The sequence below is a fragment of the Aquila chrysaetos genome, chromosome 18 (genome assembly GCF_900496995.4).
Source record: "Aquila chrysaetos chrysaetos chromosome 18, bAquChr1.4, whole genome shotgun sequence".
NCBI lineage: Eukaryota > Metazoa > Chordata > Aves > Accipitriformes > Accipitridae > Aquila > Aquila chrysaetos.
In genome coordinates this window covers 8,538,614-8,566,307 of record NC_044021.1, presented here as the reverse complement: position 1 = coordinate 8,566,307, position 27,694 = coordinate 8,538,614, and the positions used below count along the sequence as shown (strand labels likewise).

General features: G+C 36.8%; 1 long non-coding RNA gene across 1 annotated transcript; it reads right to left on the bottom strand.

The window, feature by feature from the left end:
* Window positions 1-797: 797 nt before the first annotated feature.
* LOC115353112 lies at window positions 798-18,891 on the bottom strand. The gene is made up of 3 exons (XR_003927426.2): window positions 18,764-18,891; window positions 5,740-5,744; window positions 798-809 (listed from the first exon to the last, which is right to left on the bottom strand). It is a non-coding gene; the product is annotated as an uncharacterized LOC115353112 (long non-coding RNA).
* Between the last annotated feature and the right edge of the window lie 8,803 nt (window positions 18,892-27,694).

The following is a 27,694-nucleotide window of genomic DNA, read 5'->3' as shown; positions in this document are numbered from 1 at the left end:
AGGGGAAATCACTGATACATTGGACAAGATGTGAAAGTGAGGACCAAGAGAACTGCCTTTTATTTCTGACATTTATATTCACTTTTTGAAGCTGTTTACTTTGCTTTTCTCCATCTCCACTTGGAAAACACCCTTAATGACAGTTTTCATGTCAGAAAGCTGTCACAGAGAGATGACAAAAAAGATGTTTTCTTTAAAAGGCAACAAAACCAATCTGGCCCCATATCAGTTCAACACTTACAACTTTTTAGTGCACCAAGAAATATAAAAGAGAAATGAAAACTATAAGCTGGGCACCATTATTTCTTTCAATATTACTTTGAGCCAAACATCGTATGTATATGTTTAAGGACATGTAAGAAATGGTCCCTTGATGACTTAACCAGTTCTTAGTGTTCATTAGGTGTATTAATATACTACAAGAAAAATATTGGAGTATCCTGTGCCAATTTTTAAACTTCTTTTAAGCTTAAAATCAAACAATAACATTTGGAACTTTTTCTTATTTTTATTTCTTTATATCTCTTTCAAAACTAAGAATTATTAGGCAGAAACAAACTTGTAATACTCCTAATTATATTTGAGAATTACTTCATATGATAAGCACTGGAAAATACATTGCCATCTGTGAAAGTGTAATAAGACAGAACATATCTTACTACACAAGATAAAAGAATACAATCAGAATTAAGAAAAATGACAACTGTGCATTCTCCAGAAGATACCAGAATATTCATACAACAACAATACAGAAAGGATTTGCAGAAATTAAACTTTTTAGAACAAATTATCTTGTTTTAATATCTCTTCTGAAATAAAAGCTTTCTAGTGCAAGTTACCATTTTAACATCCCAGCAATCTACTATTTTCCCTTTACATGATGCATAGTACTTAATTTTACTTCTTTTTCAAGGTAATTGGCTTGTAACTAATCTGTATTGAAATCAAAAGCTATAACAATGCAAAAATTATGCTGGAATCAGGAGCCAGATTGGCATTTACAGTATCAAAATTGTTTCAAATATGAATGAAAAGTCCACAATGTGTTAGTACACTAACCTGTAAAACACATTCTATCAAAAAATCTTGTATGGAAAGCTTCAAAGCCAAGCACTCAAAAGTTCAGAAGTGCTACTAATGTCATTCCTTAATTTGTTCCTACTGCATGCACATTTTCCTATAGTCGCCATTACCTGACTGGTTGACAGTTGGTGTTTATTTTTTTTCAAGGCTCCTGCCTTGTTCAGTACATGGACAGTTTCGTTCTGTCTTCCGCATTCAATGTCCATCTCCAGGACTTATATGAAGTATTTCACTGAACATAAGAAGCATAAAGTAACTTCTCAATACTTGTACAGTTTTCTTACTATACCTTGAAAATTCTTCATTTACAATACATGTATTTTCACATAACCTTACAAGAGAAGGTTATATTATTAAATTTTTATGTTCCTCAAAAGATGCATAGGGTGACAAAATATTTTAAAATTCCTCAGCAGCAAGAGGAAAGCCAATGAAAACAAGTAAATTATTCAATGGTAACAGAAAACTGATGACAAATTATCTGAAAAATTTTGAAGCACTTAATATGCCACTTTTTTCTTTTATTTTAGTTATGAAAAAGACTAATTACATGACTAAAAATTAACATTATCAACACAGCTGAAAGACTTCTTCCCCTGTGTCGTGGTTTAACCCCAGCCAGCAACTAAGCACCATGCAGCTGCTCACTCACTTCCTCCCCCAACCAGTGGGATGGGGGAGAGAATTAGGAAAAGAAGTAAAACTCATGGGTTGAGATAAGAACAGTTTAATAGAACAGAAAAGAATCAGCTAATAATGATAATGATAACACTAATAAAATGACAATAGCAATAATAAAAGGATTGGAATATACAAGCGATGCACAGTGCAATTGCTCACCACCCCCCGACCGATGTCCAGTTAGTCCCCAAGCGGCGATCCCCCTTGCCCCCACTCCCCCCAGTTTATATACTGGGTGTGACGTCACATGGTATGGAATACCCCTTTGGCCAGTTTGGGTCAGCTGCCCTGGCTGTGTCCCCTCCCAACTTCTTGTGCCCCTCCAGCCTTTTGCTGGCTGGGCATCAGAAGCTGAAAAATCCTTGACTTAGTCTAAACACTACTTAGCAACAACTGAAAACATCAGTGTGTTATCAGCATTCTTCTCATACCTAACTCGGAAACATAGCACTATACCAGCTATTAGGAAGACAATTAACTCTATCCCAGCTGAAACCAGGACACCCTGATAACCAGCTGAGGTTTTACCTTGCTTGGACGATGGATGGATAGTGTTTTCTCAGTGAATTACTGATTCCACCCTCTTTTTTTCCCCCATGTAGAAGCTTCTGGGAAGAAAACTAGTCAACAAAGAGAACCAAAAGAGCTCAGAAGCATACATTTGCCTTCTGAAGATGCAAGAATTGGATTTGCACTCATCTACACCAGAGAAAAACAGTCAGCTGAAAGGGGTTCATCTGAAGAGATACTTGGTCAGCAGTATTTGTAGCGATCAAAAATTAGTTCTCCAGAATTGCTCTAGACTCCTTCAAATTTTTTATGTCAAAGAATCAGCAGGAGAAGTCTAGATTCCATGGGAAAAGATGGACTCAAATTTACCTCCACTTAAGAAATATGTAAGTGGCAGGAGAGATAATTCCATGGTACAGCATAGACAAGTGTCTCAGAGGAAAAAAAAAAAAGGGCTCAGACTGTGAAAATGTGAACTATGGCTCAGAATGGGACAGTAAAAAGCTGAAAATATCTGTGTAAATGCTGGAGCAAAAGGGCAGGATCAAAAGCCTTGCAAAAAAAGTTTTTTACTTAAAAATCTTGTAAAAACAAATCTTCCATTTTGGGAAACTGTGACCATGGGCTTGACTCTGGAATATGCCTTATTCATTGGTTATAGGAAATACATGTAAAAGTGCCCTCTATTACATCAGTCCCAATCTGTGACTGCATATAAATCACGGACATACAGAACAGGTGATTGACACAATAGGCAGGAATAAAGGGGTAAGAACATAAACTAGAATATTGAAAGAATGGTGTATAGAATGCTTAAAGTAAATTTTCTCAAATCAGCTGGAAGCCATGAAATCGCTAAAAATTACTCTGCAAACCTATGAGACTGTCTCAGAGCTGTTAACAGCTAAGCTTTAGAACCAACAAAGAGTAAGCCTGGAAGAAGACAAATATTTACAGTATCTTTGAAGGGGGAGAAGGAGAAAAGGACACAAGAAACTATAAACCAGACAGCTTAACAAATGAGATTCCTAGGAAACTACTGGAATAGTAAAACTTGGTAGTTTGGGAAGAAATACGTGCAGTATATTTCAAATATGAGAAAGATTTTGATTGGATTTTATGAGAATCTCTCAAGGATTTTAGGGTGATACATTTTAGATGAAAATACTTAAAAGGTGGGCACAGAATTCATTATGAAAACACTCAAAACTCTGATCAATATTCTTTGTTAATTTGGATGGTTCTATCCAGTAAGATTCTGCCAGCGTAGGTCTTGTAATCACTGCTATTCAATGTATTAATGAAAAAGATAAAGGAGCAGAAAATATTTGCATTTGCAGATGGAAGAACTTCATGGATTTGGAAGAAAGGATCAAAAGGCAGCACTATTTGAAAGATCGGAAATTGTTTAAAACAAGATGCAACTACATGTAGAGAAGAGCAAAGAATAATCATTAGTTAGCAATAGTGTGAAGTAGATAGGTTTTTTGCAAAAAAAAAGATCAGAGTTTGTAATTAATTACTCAAACTGAACATGAATCAAGATATTGAACTAAATCATATTAGCATACAAAAAATATGGTATTATAGAACAAGGTGTCTGAACAATCATCTTTCAATGAAGATACAGAAAGTCCAGAGGACAAACAATTGGATATGTTAAGGTGTATTCCAAAGCTTTTTTTCTATAATCATCTCCATTTTAACGATGGAAGCTCAAGAAACAGGATTTCCCAAGAAGGAATGGGGAGGTCACAGGAATGTCAAATGAGAGTCCCAGTCCCAGAGAAAAGCTTTAAAGGATCATGCTCAGAGCAGACTTGTTCAAATAAGTAATCTGCAGAAATCTATCATGTCATCCCTAAGTTAGTGATACAGCTTAGTTTCAGCAAATGTTTCCAGAATGCTTCATGTAAAAACTAACTAATTTTCAAAAATTAACTAAGAAATAGGATGAGAGATTGGAGAGAGTTTTACATGCTTTTTTCGTGTCTGCAGATTTATACCAAGATAAAATGAGAATATTTTCATAGCACGAGAAAAAAACACCACAGTAACATCTTCCAGAGAGAGTCAGTCTTCCATTTTACAGTTTGCAGAAGGACTCATTTCCCTAAAAATTAAAGTTCAGCAAAAATCTAAGTTACCAAATGCAAGATGGTTTTGTTAGGGGAAACAGTTATATAAACTTAACGATAAGGTAATGGCCTGACAGCTCCCTGTAAACATGCCATTTTGGGAGCTATCACCTGGCTCCATTTGCATAATGCTCAGACCCACTGATTAATCTCTGTAGTAAGAAAGAGCAAACGTAATAAGAATAATATTGGGTGTCCAGGACATGGAGAGTAGAGGAGCAAGAGAAAGAAAATTAAATGTCAATATTTGTTCATCAAATCATTATAAGAAATTTCTGTGGTACTCTTTCACAGTACCTCATAGCTATTTAAAAGCCTTTTAATCAGATTTAAATGCATCATATTGAATCAGTTTCTAATGCTTTTTCAAAATACTTCTCTATGCTCCACTAAAGAGTTAAATAAAATAAAGGAAGATGTATGCAATAGTTCCTCTGATTGATTTGCCCTGCTATTCTATCTACAGATACGGGTAATTTGAATAACAAAAAGGCATTAAAAAGGTCATTTAAACAATACCTAATTTAATCTCATTGTTATTTTAACTGTTATTTTATGTAAGAAAATAGATTTTCCTAGGTAAATTTGCTAACAGCAGACATAGTTTCTGAGGTATTTATTTCTCTAAGCAATCCACAGAAAGATTTTTTTGAACATTCTTTCACAGTACTGGTTTCCAAAGACAGAACGCAGTAGGTCCCAAATGTACTTTTCAGATTATAGTATTTTATAAGCATTTGTCTTTGGTTTTTTCACAGTTAAACTGTACATATCTGGAAAGATCTGAGGTGTTTAGGTTACTGTGGGAGATCAAATGAGATTAATGAATTATCTTTGTTCTATCTAATGAAATGTGGCTCCCCCTCCCCCCAAAATCCAGACTATTAGTTTTAATTCTTCAGATAAGTGAATCATTGTTATGATCAATAACATCTAAACATTTCATTAATTTATTTTCACTATCCAAAATAAGCTTTCTACACCCATTACAGAAATTTATTCTTAACAATTATAGGGCTTATTCAATTCTTACTGAATTATCAGGCTTCCTCTCTTTAAATAAAAAGATAGACTAGATAGATTATGCCAGTAGATAGATTATGCCAGTTCCTAGGTTTATTGCTAACCAAGCTAAGGAAATGTTTAGTGCTCTAATAACTATTTATATTTATGATTCATTCATTCCTCGAGGCTTATTTTTTGAATTAGAATAATTAAGAGTCACAGATACAATTTTTTCTTCCAAATTGGGAAAACTTTTTCCTGTGTAAAATAAAATACATTTTCCTAGTTATTGTCAAAATAAACAGAAGGGATGTTCTGACACCTCTCCTTTTGATAGTTTATAAAATCTGAATTATTACTGATAAGTCTAAGATTTGCAAAGCTCTTCCGCACTTAAGCTTAATAAAATATTTCATTTGGACTAGACAAAGGTGTTAATTTTTCAGATCAGATCAACCTTGTGGAGAAAAAAAAAAGGTCAAAAAAAATTATTCTAGTTAAAAAGGAAGAAGATTAAAGTGTAAGCCAGAAAATGCTTAATAAATATCAATGGAATTACCCTTGCTTTACAGTTGTGGGGGCGAAAAATTATGACAATTAGTTTAACCTGGAAGATGACTCATTTAACTCCATGTGGTTTGCTCATTCTTATTTAACACAATTCACTGGGTTATTTTAGGTTGCTGGAACATGGAATGGCACAGTATGGACTTCTTTTGGAAATCACTCTTTCCAAAAAGAAGGTGACTTCAAAAAGTAATAACGAGAGCACTGCCACAAAACAACAAGAATTAGCAGCTATGAAAGGGGTCTAAAGGCAAAGTGGTTCAAAAGTAAGTGCAAAAGTCTTTCTCACTCCGTTCAAACCATCCTAAATCTTCTTCTAGCTTTCTATGATGAACTAGAGTTCTCAGCATTGTTTTTCTCCAACCTCTCAAATGCCATGCATAACTCTCGCAACCTGCTCACTCCATTTCTAATTCTTCAAACTTCTATTATCAATGATGAAATACTTTTCTGATCACTGTCTTACCTGGCCTTTTCTTATATACATTATGGCATGTCAATCAATCCAAGTTTTACATGATGAGAGGCCAGGTTAACCTTGACCATGAGTCTGATGTTGTACATCTGAACTTTGGGAAACAAAAAACCTGGGGAGGTGGGGGGAAGAGAAAAAAAGGTGGGCTGGAAAGAGGTCTTTTTAATCTGTTGATGCCTTGGAAAGCTTTTAAAAGAAAATATACATACAGATAGTTAAGAAGCAGGGAACTGGGAGTTTCCATTAGAGCATGAGAATGAATTTACATCATGCTTTACCTTATTTTTAAAGGGAACTATTTTGGAGACAGTTTATGAAGCCCCAGCATAACCACCAATAGGTGAACTGGAGAACAAAGGTTTTAAGTTCACTGTTTTTTCTCAACCCAGAGGGTACTCTAAGTCACTGGAAATTGCATAGCACACATTCTGGTGCAAAAGTTTTTAGAATTTCTAAATTCTAAATTTCCAATTTCTGGTCACAACATGAAATAATGTAAAAAAGCGGGAAATAATTAATTTCTTACATGTACTAAGCCTTTATGAAAGGCACCATTACCGTTATTCATCAGTGATAAGCATATCCTACCTGTAAGAACAGAACCTAAATATTTCACTATTCATTTATACCCACTGGAACAAGAACAGTTGTGTTTCAGATTATAGCTGTTAGCCTGGGCTACCCAGTGTAACTTAGAAATATTCTTACTAAAAAAGTCAGTATAGATGATTCTCTATATATCTATAAACATAGATCTATGCAAAGAAAACTATAGATTTCTCTCTCATATATTAATTAAGGAGACGACTTTTTTCTTTTTTAACATGCATGCTGCCTTTTTTAATTTCAAAGCAGTAACTAAAAATGTCTTTTGATAGCGATAAAGCATATTTTAATTTCACGCAACTCAAATCCTAGGGAGATTTCTAATAAGCAATTTTAGGTTTGATTTTTACTTTAACACTCAAGAGTTCAAGAAAACAGTGCTATGGTCAACATAGTCAGGAGAGAATTTGCACACATGGGTAGAGCAATATTTCACACATATATTAAAAGTAAAAGTAAGCTGTATATTGCAGAACAACACCAGAGCAATGTGAGAGATGTGGAACATCACAGGAGAATCTTGAGAGGTTCACAATTCAGTTGTTCCTATCAGATGGTAGTCACTAAGATGATTAAGGGGCTGCAATATGAGACATGCAAGTACTGCCTGAGAGAGCTTGATTTGTTTAGCCTAAAGAAGGAAAAGTTAAAGGAGGATTTTACTGCTGTCTTCAACTACTTAGTGTGTGGTTGCAGAGAAGCTGGAACTAGCATTTTCTTGGTGGTACACAACAAAAGAAGGACAACAGGTACAAACTGCAACAAGGGAAATTCCAGTAACATATTTGAAAAAAATGAATTCACAATGTCTGTCAAACACCAGAACAGGTTGCCCAGGGAGATCTGGATGAAGCCTGAGCCACCTGACTGAACTACAAAGCCATATCCCACATCAGAATCAGCCTTGCTCTGAACAGTGGGTTGGACTAGAGGACTTAGGGAGATACCCTTCAATCTCAACTATTCTCTAATTCTAGTCTATAATACACACATCCCTTTTTCCACTTTCTGTGTTCCTTCCTCAGATTTTCTGACTACTCCTCCCACATCTTTCTGCTTTCTCATCCAAACCCCAGACATGAAACAACTTCAGTAGCTGTATCAAAATAGCCAAAATAGTACAAAATAGTAAACATACGATACCTGTACCTGAGAGGCTGATCGGGAACAGTTGTGATTACTGACTACAGGTAGGCAGCAATTCAATGTATCTTTCGGGTTGAGCTTGTCATCTGTTCTGAGACCCTGCACAAAAGCTAATTACCTACAGTATTTCAGAGACTGTAATACGCACATAAAATGTATGCTTATCTTAGAAAGTTTTTGAAGCTGTATTAGCATCTTCTGTGGAAACAGGATGAAGAGAAAGACAGAAAGCTAGAAAATTCTACCATTTTTAATTGTACAGGAGTAGCAAATCAATTACAAATGCAGAAGCATAACACTGCAATATGAAGTTTGTAACAAATTTGAGGATGTACTTCAGAACTGCAAAGCGTAATTTCCCATACTGATTTTAACATTACACTTCACACATTACATCAGAAGCAATAGTTATATGCATATTCTGTGCATCTTTCTATAACCATGTATAAATATTTATAGCAAAGACCCAATATTTTCCGTAAAGAATCATCATAACAGTGGAATTTACAAATATTCTTGTTAAAAAGTCAACCTTGCAGTTAGTGCATTGAATAAAATGTTATTTCATCTTTTTTTTTAGATCTAAATATGTATGTTCTAGTGGTAGAAAAATAACTGAGGTTGCTTTAACATATCAGATTATATTAATGTAAGATTACTGGAGCAGTTGTGCATTTTCTAACCTCTCATGTGGAAATGTTATGCAAATTATTTGTAAATGTGAAAGCCTCAGGAGCAGGGCTGCATTAACAGCTCCTATTACAAAGGTATCCTCAATAATTTACAACTCAACAAAGGCTGAATTGGATATAAATTGTTTCTGTCACAATAAATTCTAAAATAAATGCAGAGAGCACCATCTTCTGGAGTAAATGAAGTACTTACGACCCTTCACAGTGAAAGCAGAGCATTGAGTTTCAGTTAAATAAATGTTTATATATGCAACAAGCTTAGCAAATTGTTCTGTGAGCAGAGTAACTAATGAAGCATGGTTTCAAACAGACTCGTGTACTGTGTCTCTCAGCACATAATCTTCCCAACCTTGCCAGCTCCCTCTGCATCACTAGTGCCTGCCTTCCTCTGCAGAGTGATACACAGCTCTCTTCACAGAAGCTCCTTCAAAGAAGGGTTTCTTTTCACTGGACAATAGCTACTCACACTCTGGCTAGTTCAGAGCTACGCACATCCTCAACCAGTACATGTGCTGTTTGGCAAACTGTTAGCTGTTTCTTGGAATGGCTAAAAGACTCTGAAAATTTTACTGGAACTGTTCAACGGATTAAAAAGCTGCCGGGAGTTTAACAAGAAATTCAGGCTTATGGAGTTATATTAGGCTATCAGTCCAAAAACAATTGGCATAAAGCAGGTAAACTGTACCCAATTAAAAAGGAAAACTGATATACCAATTAGCAGCTTTGCAGAAAGGGACCTGGGGTCCTGGAAAACAAGCTGACCATGAGCCAGCAATGTGTCCATGCAGCAAAGGCAGCCAACAGCATCCTGGACCTCAGCAGGAGTGCTGCTGCCAACAGGTTAAGGGAGGCGACTCTTCCCCTCTGCTCAGCCCTGGTGAGACACATCTGCAGTGCTGTGTCTAGATCTGGGCTCCCTTGCTCTGGGCAGGGGGTTTCAGCTAGTTTACTGGTGGGGATAGAGTTAATTTTCTTAATAGCATCCCATACAGCACTGGGTTTACACCTGCGATCAAAACAGTGTCGATAATACACCAATGTTTTATCTGTTGCTGAACAGTTCCTGCACAGTATTGAGGCCTTCTCTGCTTCTCATTCTGCCCTCTCCCCTCCCGCAGCGAGTAGGCTGGGGGTGAGCAAAAGATTGGGAGGGGACAGAGCCAGGACAGCTGACCTGAACTGACCAAAGGGATATTCCATACCATATAACATCACACTCAGCAACAAAACTAAGGGCGGGGGAGTGGGACAACGGACGGTATTTTTCCTGGGCATCAGTCTGCTGGTGGGAGATGGTGAGTGACTGCCTTTGCATCACTTTTTATTTTCCTTTTTTTTCCTTCACCTGTTAAACTGTCTTTATTTCAACCCACAAGTTTTCTTGCTTTTGCCCTTTTGATTCTCTCCACCATCCTGCTGGAAGTGAATGAATGAGGAACTGAATGGGGGCTTAGCTGCTGGCCAGGGTCAACCCTCACAACTAGACAATCTCCAGAGGTGCCTTCTGGTGCCTCAGCTATTCTGTGTTTCTAAAATATCATACATATGGAGCTGACTTACCACAGGATTTCTCTCTACATTACTATATTGATTTTTATCTTAAAAAAAAAAAATCTAAAAAGTGAAAATTGGTAGTCCATGTATGTAACTACCTCTGGCACCATTTTCTAGACCTATGAATTAAAGACAAAGCAAAGGCAAGCATTATTCCTTTACTCCAATTGTTGAAGACCCCTTATGTAGAACCTCTTGCTTAATCTGGCAGTGTAACTCCCATATTCTTTTGTCTTTAACTCCACACTGGCGATAGCACACAGAGTGCAGGACTTTCTAGCACAACAGCCAAGTTCATAAGCACATATACTCTCCATTTCTGTCTAAAATTTCCAAGTTTTAAAAGCAGGCACAGATTTTTCAATCCAAAGCAGGTTTGAGGTTTGCAAAACAAGTTAATTCTCAAACTATTATTTTTCAGTATCATTTTCTTCACATCCTCTCATACAACATAAATGCTTTTAACAGGATGACAGTATTATCACAGTGTTATTGCTACGTGTTTTTGTTCTGTTGAGCTATGAACATGAAATTGGCTACGAGGTAGTTTCAGATTTATCTTCTCCATTAGAGGTCAGCAGAAGACCATTTATCTATACAGGATCTGAATGGTTCCCATTTCTTCTTGAAATTCTAGGTCATTAAGGCAGTAGCAAGAAAAAATGAATTTGACATTATGGGCCAGAAAAAGTGAAGCCTAAAAGTTCACAATAACTATTGCATGTTCCACCTGGAATAACTTCATTGTAGAATCACTGTAGACAAATTTAGATCACTTACAAAAATTGTGGAATGTGAACAATTATGCCATGAAAACTAATGGCAACATCAACAGACAGATTCATGCAGAGTAGACATGTCTACAAGATCCTTCTTATGCAGACAAACCCCAAAGGAAAACTCAAAATTTTGTGGCCTCTTCCTACTGTTCGGGGTTGGGGGGGGGGGGGGGGGGCAAGTCTAGCACTCAAGGGGCTGTAAGTTACTTCACTGTCTGTTGTCACATTTTCAGTATGACTGAAAAGTCACCTTTATCTAGGAGATCTTCTAGACCAGATGTCTCCTCTTCCAGTTTTTGAAGTATCTCTTTTTAAAAAGAGCACTTCACCTCACTTCCCACAGAAGACCATCGTAAAGCCACTGCTTCTCCAAGCCTGAAATTAGTCATGACCTCATACAGTCACTAAGAAACCTTCACAGGTGTCCAATTAGCAAACATTTAGCATTATGAAATATTCTTTCTTTAGCTGCTGTCATAGGAATTATACTGTGTTTTCACCCCTGAAGTTAAGCATAGTCACTGTTTTGATCAGAACTGAGGAATGCTTCCAGAGTTATTCTGACAAGGATTTGTGGAGGAATGAAGGACACTCACATACATCAGGTTATTATAAATACTGAGGTTTATAACATACAGTAAACTGTTCTCCCGAAGACCACACTGCCCTGAACTCAACTACAATTAACCAAACACACTGAAAAAGTTCAGACTAATGTGTTCAAGAATGCATATAGGGAAACATTTCTTAAAATACCAGAAAACCTAACAGTATCTGAACAATATGCTATTTGAGGAAAAAATTCACAATACTGAAAAAGAAAGCATAAACTGAAATATGATGATATACACACACACAAATCCCCCCTGCTCCAATTATCAAGCAGATTCCAGGTTCCCCAAGACAATTTTTTTTTAGTTACCACATATCTTATAAATGGATTTTTTCATCAAAAGTAGGCTTAACTATAGCAAATACTCCAAATGAAATTTTCACAGTATCAGATTCTCTACCAAAGCTTATTTTTGAAGAATATTAAGTGGATATGCTCTAGTGGAAATAATCTAGACCGGGATTTCCTAATCTGAGAAAAAGAATTCCTTTGAGGATTATCAGACTGCTTCAAGAAGTTGAGGTCATAATTACTAGGAAAAGGAGTATTATACAGCCAATTCACCAAAAGGCTTATTCATTTCTAGAACAGAAATTTGAAAATCATTTGCCTTTCCCCTCTACTACATCCTAATACAAAAATCATCATCTCCACATGAAATGTTTCCTACCAGGTTTTGGTGAGGTTTTTGTTCCTTTGCTTAACTGCAGCAGGTAGGTTTTACTCTGTGTATACATACATAAAAACACATTGTGTAAATACTGATGATAAATTGATAAAAAATAAACTGATCATGAAATTGATTATAAAACTGCACTTTCTATCTGGTAACTAAAACCTCTTCCCAGGGTCTGTTTTCACCTTAAGCCAGTATTTATAAAAAGTGGAAAGACAAAAAAACTTTCCAGAGAAAGCAACTTTTCTTGTACCCTAAATGTTAATATATTCTTATAAGAAGTCATTGATGCAAAGTCAAAGAGAAGCAAGATGCAGACCTGCACAGATTTAAAATGTGAATTCTCACAGTGCTGCAGGACAAAATAAAAGGTATGTTATATTGTGAGAAGAAAGTATAATTGCCATTCCTTGTTCAAGAATACTGAAAGTAGTCCCCCTCCTTCAGCAGAACATTTCACTGCATATTCATAGGTTTTCAGGTTTTCGTGTATTATATTTTCTAGACAGAAGAACAGAAAAATGTACTAAACTATAAAATCTCTCTAAAATATTCTAATATTAGATAATTTTTTTTTTCCTTCCTCTAAAGGACGCCATACTTCAAGAGGACCCACACCGATGTGGAACAATGGACAAGTCTCATTAGATCTTTGCATGATTGTAGCAATGGGACTCAGAAGCCTGAGAAAGATCCATGTCATTCATTTTCTACAATGAGCACAAAACCCCCTTTTAAACTCAAAAGTCAGATTTCATTAGAATATAAACCAGAATACTTAACTTTTTAGTTAAACCTAAAGCAACTAGACTAGACAGCACTACACTCAAAATCTTGTTACTGACAAAAAGGGAAAACACCATATATATGGAAAAAAACCCCAAAACATTGTTAGCCTAATTAAAGTATTAGCAATTTAACCAAAACACAACAGTTATCACTGGTTCAGTAATATTAATATTCATAGTCCAACTGCCACAGTAAAGCCTCATTAATAGTATCACCTTTAAAAACACCATACAAGAAAAACTGTTAATACGGATGCCTTTTCCTTGCTGCTAAGCTCACCCTTGCAATGCCCTTCTGGATCCTCCCGTGGGCAGCTTCAGCCTTCCTCAAACAAAAGCATCAGGGGAAGAAGGGAAGGTCACATGCAAGGTCTTTGCCAGGAGAAGTTCATGGTTAGGGTTTCTTCCTCCTGTTTTCTGAAAGGAGCAGGATGTCGATGCTTTCCTCCTCCTCAGCCTTCGGCTTGTTTGGGTTTATTTCTGTACCTTCCCTCAGCACGGCCCACACCACCGATGGTGCCGCACAGCCCCAGCTCACCCCAGGGAAGCCAGAGTCACTCACCCCCAGCAGCTGGGGTGGCCAGTGCCACCCAGACCGGGACCGTCCCGCAGGCCCCAGGGCACCACTGGGCTTCTGCTAACGACCCCAAAATCATATTTACAGGCTATGCACGCAGATCCCACACTTCCATTCTGCTCTTGAAGGAAACTACAACTACAACCACAATCACAGTCTCAGTGGTGTCTTAACCTGACAAGAGCCCTGCTCTCAGCCACTGTATCTTCCTATCACAGTTGCATGAGGGCATCTTATACTGTGTCTTGCTTTAGTCTACTTCTGCCAGTTATCCTGACAGGCTAGCATTTCAACCACACCTGAAGATTTCAGAGAAAGAAATCCTGAGGAACTTTAACTTCACAGCAAACTGGAAGCCTGTGCAAAGGAAATACAACTGAGCCATAAAACTCAGCTCTCCCCAGAAAAAAGCATAGAGAGTGCTATTTGCGTAAATACATTAGGTTGTCAAATTCTTTCTCTCTCAGGAAAAAAAATAATTTTTATACACAGACTCACAGACACATACATACTGACAGATCAATTGATCAAGTAACTTTTCTTCTGGTGGCAAAAAAGGAAGCCTATGTTTTCTTGCCATCTTCTAAGGTCAGCAGATTTATTTCCAGTGAAGAACATAAATTTACAACATAAATTTATCTTCTGAGAAAAATAATTGCAACTAACAGAAAAACATAGGAAAAACTGTAGGCTAAACTGTAGCTTGACTAATGCAGACTAAAATCCACGGTGGAAAGCACCATACATTCCATGAGGCAAGTATGAGGCTGTAATTGCTGTGTTTGTGAAATCTCAGACCAAAGAGAATTGCTTTTTATATCCGTTTCATTTGTTTTGTGAAACACGTGAAACATTCATACAGTATTGTTCTATGGTAGATTACATTCTATCATCCTCCCATATTGCTAGTCTTTTTCTGACCCAGATATATTGTAGTTGAATGCTGCTAAAATTATTTCTAATAGAAAGAAATAAGAAAACCAACAACTCCTTCCAAAATCACTTCCACTGTAACTCATCAACTAGGGAGAAAAAAAATCCCCCAAACAAACCCAACAAACTATGAAAAGCACACCAAGAGTAAAAGTAGTCATCTAAAGTAATTTGATATATTTACCAGCTAACCTGGTATTTTTTAAAAGCCTGTAAAAATTTATAAGAGGCCTGTGCTGCCTTATCAGCACTGACAGAAAATGGAGGCAGCATGCCTGCATGCACTAACGTCAGTAATTAGACAGGATTCACTGCTAATTACTATTTTTTGACACCACAATCAGTTGGTTTATAAGTGCTGCCATCATCCCATTTCTATTTCTTGTCCATGACCTTTCCATGTGGTGAAAAAACACAGACAGGTATCCAAAAGAGGAAACCGTAAATTACAAACCCCAATATTTATCAGTTGTTTTGGAAACCAAACAAGTTAGAAAAAGCAACATTACTACACATCTATGAAAATTTGATTATTGCCTCAACTTAAAAATAATTTAAAAAAAAGGTTTCTCAAACCAATATAAAAAGGTACCACTGATCTGATACAACAGAGTACTACTTCCAAGAAATTATAGCAAATGCACAACATGGTAAATTATCATCATTGTGCATATTAACCCATGTTCCATCAGTCTTTCTCCTTGCATCCATCTCAGTTCTCCCGCAGAAAATAGTCCAAATGCCACCTGTTTTATTAGGTTGAAGATGCACTACTATGACTGAAGATTTCTTCAGTAATTTACTGAATGTTTCTCACTAATTATATTACAAAGAGCACCATCATCATATTTCAGTTCCACTGGCAGTAGTATAAGTTGCAGACAAGCCTGTCTGTCTGGCAGAATTATTTTCCTAGTTATACCAGGCTTGCTGGAGCCAAAAATAAAAATATTTGACCTTTTCTACAATTCCTTGGTTGCATTAGGTGTTAAAATATGACACAAGTGTTATGAATCTAATTCCATGGCCTTACACAGGCAAAAATTCCAAGGACCCTGAGATATATTTTCTGTGTTAATACTGCAACAACTGATTTCATCCCCTGAAAACTGTTTTTTAAATCAAACGCTTTTTCAGACCTATACTATCCACATCACGCAAAATGCAACACAGAAAGCAAACCATGATAGTACAGATCCTAGCTGTCCAGCCTCGTTCCAGTCAAGCTTCCACCAATGATGCTGCAGGATTTTGCCTGACATTAATATCTGGCTGGTTTATGTTTGCTTGCTTCCTATGCACCCCCGCCATCCATCATGTGTGTAGCTGGTTCTTCGCAATTCTAACCCTTAGCTATACAGACTTGGTAAGTGCCGTGGCAGCCTGCTGAACAGTAGTATCTCTTCGATGTATTGGCTTCTTGTTTTTGTGCTTTATTCCTTCAAGAAGAGTGACCAGACAAGGTAGATCTGGAAAGAGGGCAGTGATATCCCTGAAGGCAGTGAATATGCACCAGAGGAGTTTCCACCTTGCCAATTACAGCAAGCAGTCATTGAACAAGTGGCCAGACTGCAGCTCATGCAAAGACATAGACTGCTGAAAGAAGCAGGCAGCACACAGGCAGGCTGCTGTGGGGACAGGAAAAAAGATCTAAAGGGGATTTTGCAGAATTTGCAGTAACCCAGATAGACACTGAATAGACTGAAACTAAGCCTAGAAGCACGATCCAGCTTGAAATGATCCATGAATAGGCAGGGAGTTGTTTACATAGACCTTTTTATTCTAATACGTTACACAGTCATGCTATTAGAAATTGCAAATATGGGGGCTTATATTCTGAAAAATTCCAAATTTTGTGTCTCAGAATCTTTTGGGGTTCCACTGAGAAACTCACAGCTACAGAAAGGTTTGGAAAGATCAATTTGTAAGCTCTGGCTAACTCCTTATTTCTTCTTAGGCTAATACTATATGGTACATACAGCTTTACTGAGATGAGTAGGTATCATCATGCACTCACAGCTGTCTCACATTTCTCAGTTCCGTTCCCAGGACAGAAGGTAACATTCTATGCCATAGCTGCAGATTACTTTAAATGAGTATGTTTTAACAGGTACCCTACCCATCCAACTTACTCTTTTCCTTAGGCATTTCTGAACAAACTTTTCAAAATTCCCAAGATATTTCATCCTGGCATTTTCATTCCTATTATACATACATAATACACAGATTACATGGCTGTTTGAGAGCTTCATTTGTAACTGTTCAGTTTAATTGGGTAAATCACGGGCAACTCCTTCTCAGAACTGAATACCATCACAGTTCTCTAGCCAGAGCAAGCCAAAAATCAAAGAACACCTCTGCTTAACCTAGGCACTCTATCAAGTAAGGTTACTATTAATTCCCATCCATCTACCAAGTGTGCAATCAGCATATAAGTTGATGGTTTAGAAACACAAGAGGCAAGAACTCTCAAGACTCAGAATATTCCCGCACTACCTTTGTGCCTTAAAGACCTTAGTGTCTCAGTACATACTGAAAGCAGAGTAAAATAAAGGCTGAAGTTTTAATTTGCATGTTGGAATTCATAGGTGTTTATGCTTTGAAAACTGGGTATTCCATGTACAAAACTGCTTATAAAAGCACTAGTACTAGCACGCAACAGACTTAAGCCATTATTTATGTATTAATTTGTACCTTCTACACTAAATATGTAACAGAAGAATTTGAGAGTACTAATTTTCAGCGAATTGCAGTTTTAGAAATATCCATTAATTACATTATGTCCAAATACTGATTTTTCATGCACTGACTACAAACTGATTTATATACATGTTTTTATTATATTTTGTTACTTTTTACAGGAGTTTGTCATTTGATCTGAGATAAGAAGAGAACAAAGGAAAGGACAGGAATCCCTCAAGATGTGATAGGCACCTATTTTTCCTGGAGGAATGGTAACCCTCAGAGAGGATGAGATAGTCTTCCTTTTTCTGTTTCAGGTTCTTAGCTCTGCAATAAGTGGATGCCTTTCTTTGTTCCAGATGCTGATAATGGCATCACTCAACCAATACTGCTATCAAATGTTCTAATAGCCAATTATTCCTCTCTTCATTCTAGCATAAAGAGTAATAATTTCTGAAATAAAAAAAATAAAAACATCATGCTGAGCAAGCAGGCCAATATAGTTCCAAATTCTGAGCTGTCAGAGATGTTCTTTGTATAAAGAAATCATTTTAGGTCAACAATATTTCTTCAGTTTTAAGCTAAAACAGGAGATATTGTACCTTCAGGAGTACAGTACACTCTCTGCCTTCTGGGCTTAAAAGGCAACAGTAGCTGATTTCTTTCCCAATATTCTTGTTCTAATAGTTCTCCATTACTTGGAAGAGTTTTATTCCTAGCATAATTTACAGGTATCCACATTGCTGTGTTTCTACACCTGCTAGTAGGAGCTACTGCATTTTGGACATTCTCCTTCTCATACATTACCTGAAAGCAAATAATACCATTACCTCAGCTGGAGATGAAGTAGAAATTGCTAATACAACAGACACTTCTTTATCTTAGTGATGTACTTAAGAAATGATGTACTTAAGCCACTTTAAAAAGGCCACAAAGGTCTTGTGAAACAAGATACCCTTTGTATAACCAATGCATGCCTGCTAACGACTATGCCCCTGAAGAAGAAATAAAAGACTGATAAGAAGGGAACATCCTACCCCAGGAGGGCCGAAAGTTGCATAATCGCTAATAGGCATGAAGTCAGCAAAGATCTTCAAAAACTGGAGGAAAGGTAAAGGCAGCAGGGGGTGATCACGACCACCGACTCAATTCAAGACCAAAAAGACTTACCCCCCCACTCTTCTTGAGCATGCACTGTAGAATAAAAGAACACTGTACCTTTAATTCGAAGCGGGGAAAACTTTAGCCCAATTGAAACCGTGCTAGATAAGCGACTACCAGTAATAGTTTTAGGGAAGAACTTTGGAAATTAAATATGTATAACTGAACTGTATAAATTGCTTGCCTGTCTAGGTATGAGGTGTGCTAGCTTTGTGGATTACCACCTAGCCCCATTTTTGCGCAAACATGAATTGAAATAAAATACTTCTGCTCTGTGAGAATATTGGCATTTTGCACACCAGGTAAATGACCCCACTTTTTGGACAACATTAGGATTGTTTTTACCTCTTATCTAAGCATACCAACTGTTACAAACGGTGCTTGGGGTTTTGGGGTTGGGGTTTTTTTTGGTTATTGTTGGTTGGTTGGGGTTTTTTTAAGTTTCCATTTGTAAGGCCATAAGGTAAAGAAGTACAGTTCATCTTGCCTTATGTTTGGTCTCTCATCTGAGCTAGTCACCCAGTCTCCCTTTACAGTTAGTGGAGCAAAACCACACCTCTAGGACATGTTTCATCAGATTTCATTTACTTCTTTACTCCATGATGCAATCAATTGCACCAAGGAAGTATCTTGCTCTTCCTTGACTGTAAAACAAATCCACAGGATTAGTTCAGGTACAGGTATTTTCCTCTGGGAACATGACTCCCCCTTTGAAACACTTTAAGGTGCTCACCGAGAAGGACATCTAAACATGCGTTACTTCATAACCTCTATACTGAAATACAAAGTTTATAGACCTTAAAGGATGCAATGCTTCACTTCTTGGGTAACTGCTTGCAAGGCAGGCAGAACATTTTGCCTAACTTGTCTTTCTCTCTCTCTCAAAATCTATGGGTTTATGTCTGTCATAGCTGAAAATCTGAAGTTTGCTCCCTCTGTAAAATAATATTGTTTTTCAAACTTCACACCAAAAATTCTTTGCAAAATTTGCTGCTAGCAAGCAAATGAGTATCACAGGAAGAAACAAAAATACTGTGTACTAGCTTGCACAGGGTTTTCCCCTGCCCCCCTCCCAGTACGTTATTCTACAGTATTATTTTAGTGCCTTGCAGTGCTGAATATTGTAGGTTGATGGAACAAAATGTTGAAAAAGTGTCAGAGAAAGTAGAACTAAATGACTCTATGACCTTTCAGTGACATGCCATCATAAGATGGTGAGAAATTTGCATGCAGGCTGAGAGGCTTTTTAAAAGTTACTGAAATGTATTTATATGACACAGTTTTATATTTAAATCCTACCATTTCCTTCAAAGAGTTCTTCATTATCTTTCAGGGAAAAAACAAACAAACAAACAACAACAAAAAAATCCCCCAAACCAAAAAAAAACCCCAAAACCAAAAAAAAAACCCAAAACCAAAACAACTGTTGCTAGAAGGTCTAAATAACATTAAAAATTCCATTTGAAAATGATTTCAGGATCAAAATTCTATATTTTTTGTTCAGATTTAATTATATTTTGCATTGTATTAAAGCAGGAAGTGGTTTTCATATTTTAAAAGAAAGGGGATTTTTGTTTGGTTTCTTTAAAAAAGCTAGTACACCACTTGTCATTTAAATGAACAAAATAATGAATTGCAAATGGAGAGAACTCAGTGAAGCATGAGACCATTTAGCAAAATATTTATACATCCCGCACAGATTCTTGTTTCCCTGGAAAGGTTATTTGAGTGTAAATGTGACATTTTGAAATGCGTGACTGCAGTGAAAACTAAATCAATCATAAGTCATTTATCACTTAGTAATGAAATTTAATGTTTATCTTCATTCCCATTCTCATTTAAAGAGGTTTGCTTCTGTAATTATTGGCTTTGAGCCTGACCTTCGTACTTTTTACAGGCAATTAACTTTTTTCTTGCTTATGTCTGACCTAGATAGGGGTCTGTTCTTCTGTAACAAATACATATTTTAATAAAATTAATAACCCAGTTTCAGTCATTGATACATCACAGTATTTTATAAAATGGAATTCCACAGCATTTGGCACATTTACTATATCTTTATCACTAGCTTTATATCCTTTGCAGCCATTTTACGTAACCAGACAAACAAACTATGGTCTCTAGCTTCACAGTCCCAGTCTAAACTTTTCTGCTGCTTGGGCTTCCACTTAAAAGGATTAGTTAAATAAGAACAAAAGTTAATACATTCTTTGCACTAGCAGAATAAAATATATGTTCATGAATATGTAATTTTCTGTTTCTATGTTATTTGAAGTTTCCCAACTTGCATCCATTTCACTTGCGCATACATATTACCTGCACAAATACAATGGTCTTACAGTTATACTCCCGTAATGTTTAAGGTATCTTGTAATATTTCTGTACACAAATCAAGGAAACATTTCCCCTACCCCCATGCCGCACCCTCCCCCCCCAAAAAAAAAACCCCAAACATTAAAAAAGGATAACAAAAACCCCACCACCACATGATCAGGAATTTAAAGGTTGGTTAAAGGTTGTATGTACATACTGGATCAATAAGATAAATTATGTCTAAACAAACAGCATTAATCCTAACTCTGGTTTCTTGATCAGAAACTGTTTTCTTCTAGCTTGGTTAAGGAATTTACATACACATATGCATGGGCTCCTGATTCAACACACTATTAAACATGATATCCTGTTCAGGGCATGCATTTTACAAAGGCTTGTCTCATAGATCCTTCTGAAAGGAACAGCAATTTTGATGTTGTCAAAAACTGCCTTTTCATCAAAGTTAACAGTGTTGTGAAAAAAAAAAAAACGGAATACAATTTAGATTGGGTCAGGACAGACGTAGTGTATGACTGCAGCTATAGGAGAGAACACACAGCAGCAACGTGTCAGACTCTGCTGATATGCGCTCTGCCCAAACGGGACAGAGTTTATATACTGTTAGGTTATACAATCCATTCTTCAGCAGCACTGTGCCAGATAAGCAGCATATGGTAAATAACAACTGCGACTGAAATCCTTCTGATAAGCAGGGTCTAGACAGTACAGCCTGACAGGACTAATCCACTCCTTTGTTAACTGACTTGCGTGGGACTGGCAAGACCCTTAGCTGCAAATGTTTCTTAACTAGCAAGCCCTGCAAAGGCCTGTGAGACGTTAACTCCATTGCTTCCACAATGGAAACATGAATGATTTTAACCACTCAGGTGCATGCCAAAGCTAAGTCAGAGAGGAGAGGAGCATAAGCTTTGGTTCTGAATCCGTACGTCTTACAGTAATGCAGAAACACTGCATTACTGGTCTCTCCACCAGTAAACAAGATCATCACTGCATGTTTTTGGCTGCTGCCAGTCATTTAAAGTAAATGCACCCTGTGGTCAAGCTATGTTCCTAAGGCAAGAATGTGCCTTCCACACAGAGTGTTGTTCATCAATAACGGAGAGTGCACCTTCTTTTTGGTCAAGTGGAAGTTATCTGAAACAATAACAGAGTTTTTAGAAAGACAAAACCAAAAAACAGAGGAATCCTATGCATTTCCCTCAGACATTAGATAAGATTTCACAAACTTTATTAAGTTTGAGTGTTTGAATGATCAGAATTTCTGGTCAGAATGGAAAGAAATTATTTTACTGTTGGGTTATCCTGGGATGGATAATTTCTTATTGTGAATGATAATTCCTTTACTGGGAAGAAGTTTTTATGGGACAGTAAACCCAGTTTCCTTCCATTTCAGTTGAAGTGCCAGCCTGAAACTACAGACACCTCTCTAAGAATCAGTAATAGGAGGTTGAGCTCCCTTCTGCTACAATTGCAAGGCATACTCCTTGAACTTGCCTTTTGTAACATGAGCATCCCTCACCTCCACTGCACATGCCTTTTCCTTTAGATATGTGAACTATACATGGCATTTTAGGAAGGTGGTTAGATTCTCCAAAATCTGTGTGTGGATTGCTTTGGTACTGTGGTCAATAATCTATGAAAATGCATTGTTTAATACCAAATTTTTTTGCTTATAAATAATGTCAATAATTGTGGGGTTAGTTTATAAGTTTCCAAGTCTTTGTAGGAGAGAAAAAAGACAAACAAATAAAAATAATTAACATTTATTAATAACTCATCTAACACAAGCTCCAAAGGACTAACAACTTCTACACTGTGTTAAGTTGGATCACCTGTACTCATTTAATCTCATGGGACTTCTAACAATTTTTGGTATCACTGAATGTGGTATCATCTTCTCCGTCCTCCCTTCCTCCCACTCCGCCAAATTCCTGCGTTGCCTTTGGGAAAAACCTTAAAATAGGAGGAAGCTTATGTCTTGAGGAGCTGATCTGAGGGAGTCAGCTTTTGGGTTCCTCACCCAGCTTTACACATTACAATTCCTGTATCTTTGTCCTATCTAGGAGCTGCTCAGTAGTATGTTATGTCATACTGTGCCCAGCTGGCAATTCTCTCTGTGCATCCCTGTAGAATTTTCCTGTTGTAACATTATCAACATCCCAAGAAATGGTTAAAAAAAGTATAAGATTTACAATTATAGTTCAAGTAGTATATTTCAGGGAATCAACCATAAAAAGTGAGCATTCAAAGATTAAAGAGATAGCCACTTCCAAGTTGCTGATCCACAGAATAATTTTTTTTATGTATAGCCTATCAGAGATGTGGGTGAGGGAGAAGCTGTGACACCACACAGGAGCACATGCAAACTCATATGATAGTTTGACAACAGGTTTCCTACTGTCTTTCTATTCTTTTGGAAATATTTCTGCCTATATTTACAAGATCCAAACTATCTTTGTAATTTGGTAAGTTGTACTCCCCAAGAAGCCAGGTCTGCAAATAAAATAATGGCTGCAACATAAAAGTATAAGGCAAATTCAGGCCTATATAACAGGATTTCCAATGAAATTATTAGGTGAACTTTTTTATATATTCTTCTTGTTTCTAAATCCTATTAAGGCACTTATTGAATACAAAGAGGCAAGGGAAATTCATACATGAAAAGAGCATGCAAAAGAGGAAAAATGAAAAAAAGAGGTTATCAACTAATGGTGGCAAGGGACACAGTAAAACATTAGGAAGAGGTAAAAATATACATTTGTGTTGAAGCCCTGGAAAGTAAGACGTCAAATGGAACTGAGCTACTGAGTAGTTTGAGAATACAGAAACCTGGAAGTAAAGTGATTGCATATATGTTTAATCCTATTTAGTAATTACACATAAATACTAAACTAGCTAGCTTATCTACTTCAATTAGTCTCTGTCCAGACAGGGGTTCTCTACTACTGTGTATTTATACTAGAGCTTATGGCAACATGCCCTAGGCTAATTTGGCCTTTGAATACCAACAAATAGATATAATTATTAATAATTAGAAAATCTTTGGATTTGTTTAGGAGCTCTTCATGGTGAAGCATTTTGTTTGTTTTGTTTTTAACTATAACTTTGTGTTAATCATTTAAAAACATTACAGACATAAGAAACCCCCTCTAACAATTTATCTGGCATTTTATACTTCCATAAAACACTCCAGGGTGCCTATTACTGTATGATATCAGCATGCATACGAAACTCAATGTAGGTGAGCTGTGTTAATATTATGCTTCAACAGCACACCCTGGAGTGTCTTACTGCTTAAATGATGGAAAGGTCAAACATTTACAGCATACTATCATGTTTCACAGAACAATTCTACATTAGCATTCTCTGTCACCTCATCCTTTCGGGAAAAGTCATTGCAAGAAAAATAACAAACACAATTCAATTAAACTAGGTTTGTTAAAGTGCTAATGTGCAGCATAATCTTGTAGTTTTCTTTGAGTAGTGAGTAAGGTCACATCCCTTGTATATAGTGCTAACTTAAATTATCTATCAGTAGAAAAATCCAGTCAAACCTTAAATAAAAACATATAACTAGATATTAATATTTTTAAATAAAATGAAAGGACTGAATCTTGCAGAGGCTGATATGTTTACTGCAGAATATATTAACCTTAACAAAAACCGGAGCTGGGGGGGGGGGGGGGGAGCAGATAGAATTTTAGGTCAGTGTCTCACTACACATCCCAGCTGTTTTAGTACAGAGACTTTCATCCTAAGAACCTCTCTGGGTAATAGGTCACTACAGTAGAGAAGAGTAGAAGAACATGCAACCAGGATACATATAGCATGATTGTTCCATAACTATATACTTGTGGTATCTAGAACTGTTAGTTTAGTAGTAACCTTTAGTAATAAATATCCAAAAGGAGGATATTTGTTAGTGCTTCCCCGACTTACTCTGCCTTTGATTAATTCAACTGGTCTGTCACACAGCAGTTCTATATACTATGAAGACTGAGATTGCACAAGATATTATTCCTCCTGAATAGTACTTCATCTTTGATTCAGACTCAGCAACATTTGACTGGTCCTACAGGGGTTGACCAGGAAGAACTACATACGGAATTTGAAAGCAAAGTGATTTTGCTCAACACACTAAAAGCTCTGGTTCACTTGGCACTCCAGCTCTCATTCCAGAACAAAAGAAATTTTCTGCAGTTATGGAGAGGGGACACTGCTTCTGCAGGCACCCGGCATTATCCATTTTATGGTACTACGTTTTTTCTAGAAAGAACCAGATCCTTTTCCTCATCCTACTTTTCCTGAAGTTGCAGGAGTAGTCATGCCATGATGCCCTGTATCTCTGTAGAAGAATTCCTGGGAGGTTCCTAAAGAAGGCTGTAGGCACAAATGGCTTCCTAAATGTTACTGAAACAGCCCTTCCTCTCTGCAAGAGAACACCACCACTTCAGCAATACCACCTCAGCTTGGCCTGTAAGATACTTTTGAAGTCTGAAAACCATTCAAAGAAAGCAGTTTACCATTAAAAAAAACACCACCACCACCCCCCAAATGCAAAACAAGCACACCTCCCACTCTACTTGTCTACCATCCTCCTGGCTTTTTCTTCTCTGAAGAGCCCTATCAGTCCTGAATCCCAATGGTGCTTTTTTTTTAAATTGTTTTGTTACTGTCTATGGTCGACAGAGTAGAGTAGGACCACACTGGAAATATACGAGAGGTCGTCACTAGTAGTGTTGTCAAGCATGTGTGCTGGAATACTTCTAGCAGTGATGTCTCCTGGTTTGTAGATAAAAGTTCCATTTTAAAAGTTAAAATAATTATTGATCCAAATTCCTGAGTATCACTTAGAAGAGAAGTAAGAAACTTCTTTCGGGTTAAACGATGCCAAACAGTTACTTACTTTGGATACAACTGTACTTCAGTTAGAAGAAAGCAATCTTCTTCATGGTTACAGTAAACAGCACTGATGATAGTATCAGTTAATTTTGAAGTGTAGAAAAAGTTACTTACGAGGTATAGATTTGTTTTAAATTTCTTTAAAGTCGCCCCAGTAAGGCAGATTCATTTGACCCTTCAAGATTTGACTTAAAACATTTTTTCAATAACTCTCAGAATCTTCCTCTATCAGAACTGATTTAAAAATTCACATCTGTTTTATGTAACTGTATCTTTAGTGTTTCATTTATGTGCTGCCATTATTTCTTCTTTTGCTTTTCATGTCTTTTACTAGGTATTTCTGTGAAAAGCAATTACACAGTGTGTACGCACCTAAGTGAAAAAAATTTAAAAAAAAAAAAAGCAAAAAACTTTAAATTTTGACATACCTTTCTAATTCTTCTTTTCACCACAAATTGGAACTGTTCAGGGACACTGGGAATAAACAGACCACAAATGCTGCTGCAGGCTTTTTAGGACCATAAATTATCAGTACCAGTTTGAAAGTAATTAATCAGTAAAATGTGACTTCTTTTTCATACCTGAAGAGAAATGCTTCCTTTGCCTGGTACACAGAGATAAAAGACACTTTGCTATTTCTCCTAGTTTTTGTGCCCTATCTGAGGCTTAGGCAGGCTGCTACTATCCTGAGACCAGCAGAAACCATAGCTTTCCTTCTTCCTGCCAGCACGCTCACTTCCCAACACATAGTTACAAATTGAAATAAACCAGAATGTAGGTGATTTGCAGCAGATGTTTACAAATGAATCTTATAAACATTTTTCCTGGAGAGCAAACATGTATGTGTAGACAAATGTCTAACACTACAATTTTATTTTTAAATTTTAATACAGACAACATAAGAAAAGTTAATTTCAGTGGACCTCCATTTAACAAACCCCAGACCACTCCCTCCTTTCAACACCATACAGGTATTTCTTTGACTCCCCAGTTAAAGCTGAGTGCTTCATGCTTTAAAAATCTAGCTCTCGCCCTGATTTACTCTGCTTATAAAGTAAGAGTATCATGAATATGCATTTTTCTTTAAAGTACTTCTTGAAAAATCCCCTTAGTTTATCAATCACTTAAGTCCTTCCCTTGCAAATGTGCCTTGTGCAGTGCTATCAATGACCCATGACTACACTGCAAAATAGGCTTTCAATGCAGAAAAAAATCCCCTCTGAATGCTAGAATTTACATGCTACAAAAATAAAAAATGTTTATTTAGGAACATGCAAGAGTAAGGCAGCACTTTGATCAAACAAGTGCATGCTGCAACTTGGACCAGCTAGAAGCATTCTTAACTGTATCAATCACACTGTCACACTGCTGCCTTCAAAAGAGCCGTATGACCAACCTTGAATTGTATGAAGTCATATTCTAGAAAATCTCCTTTTTCTCTCTGCGGAATCAACATCAATGCTCCTGAAATAAGCCAGGTATTCATGGACCCTTTCCCACCACAGAAGAAATTTTCAAGCCCTTCACAGAAGCTGAAAGTCAAGTAGCACCACCATGATCATGTTGATATAAAAAAGCTGAAGTAACAGCTAACATCACATATGTAATAGTTATAAAAGAAGATTCAACAGTCATCTTTTGGGTGGTTTCAGTTGTGTTATATACTAACTAAAAAGAAGAGATGCAAGTAGGAATTTTTTTTTTCCCCCCAAATCTTCCAACCAGTAATCTGAAGGAATGAGTTACTAAAGAAGAGACAGCAAATCCAAAGAAGAGCAAAATGGAAATGTTG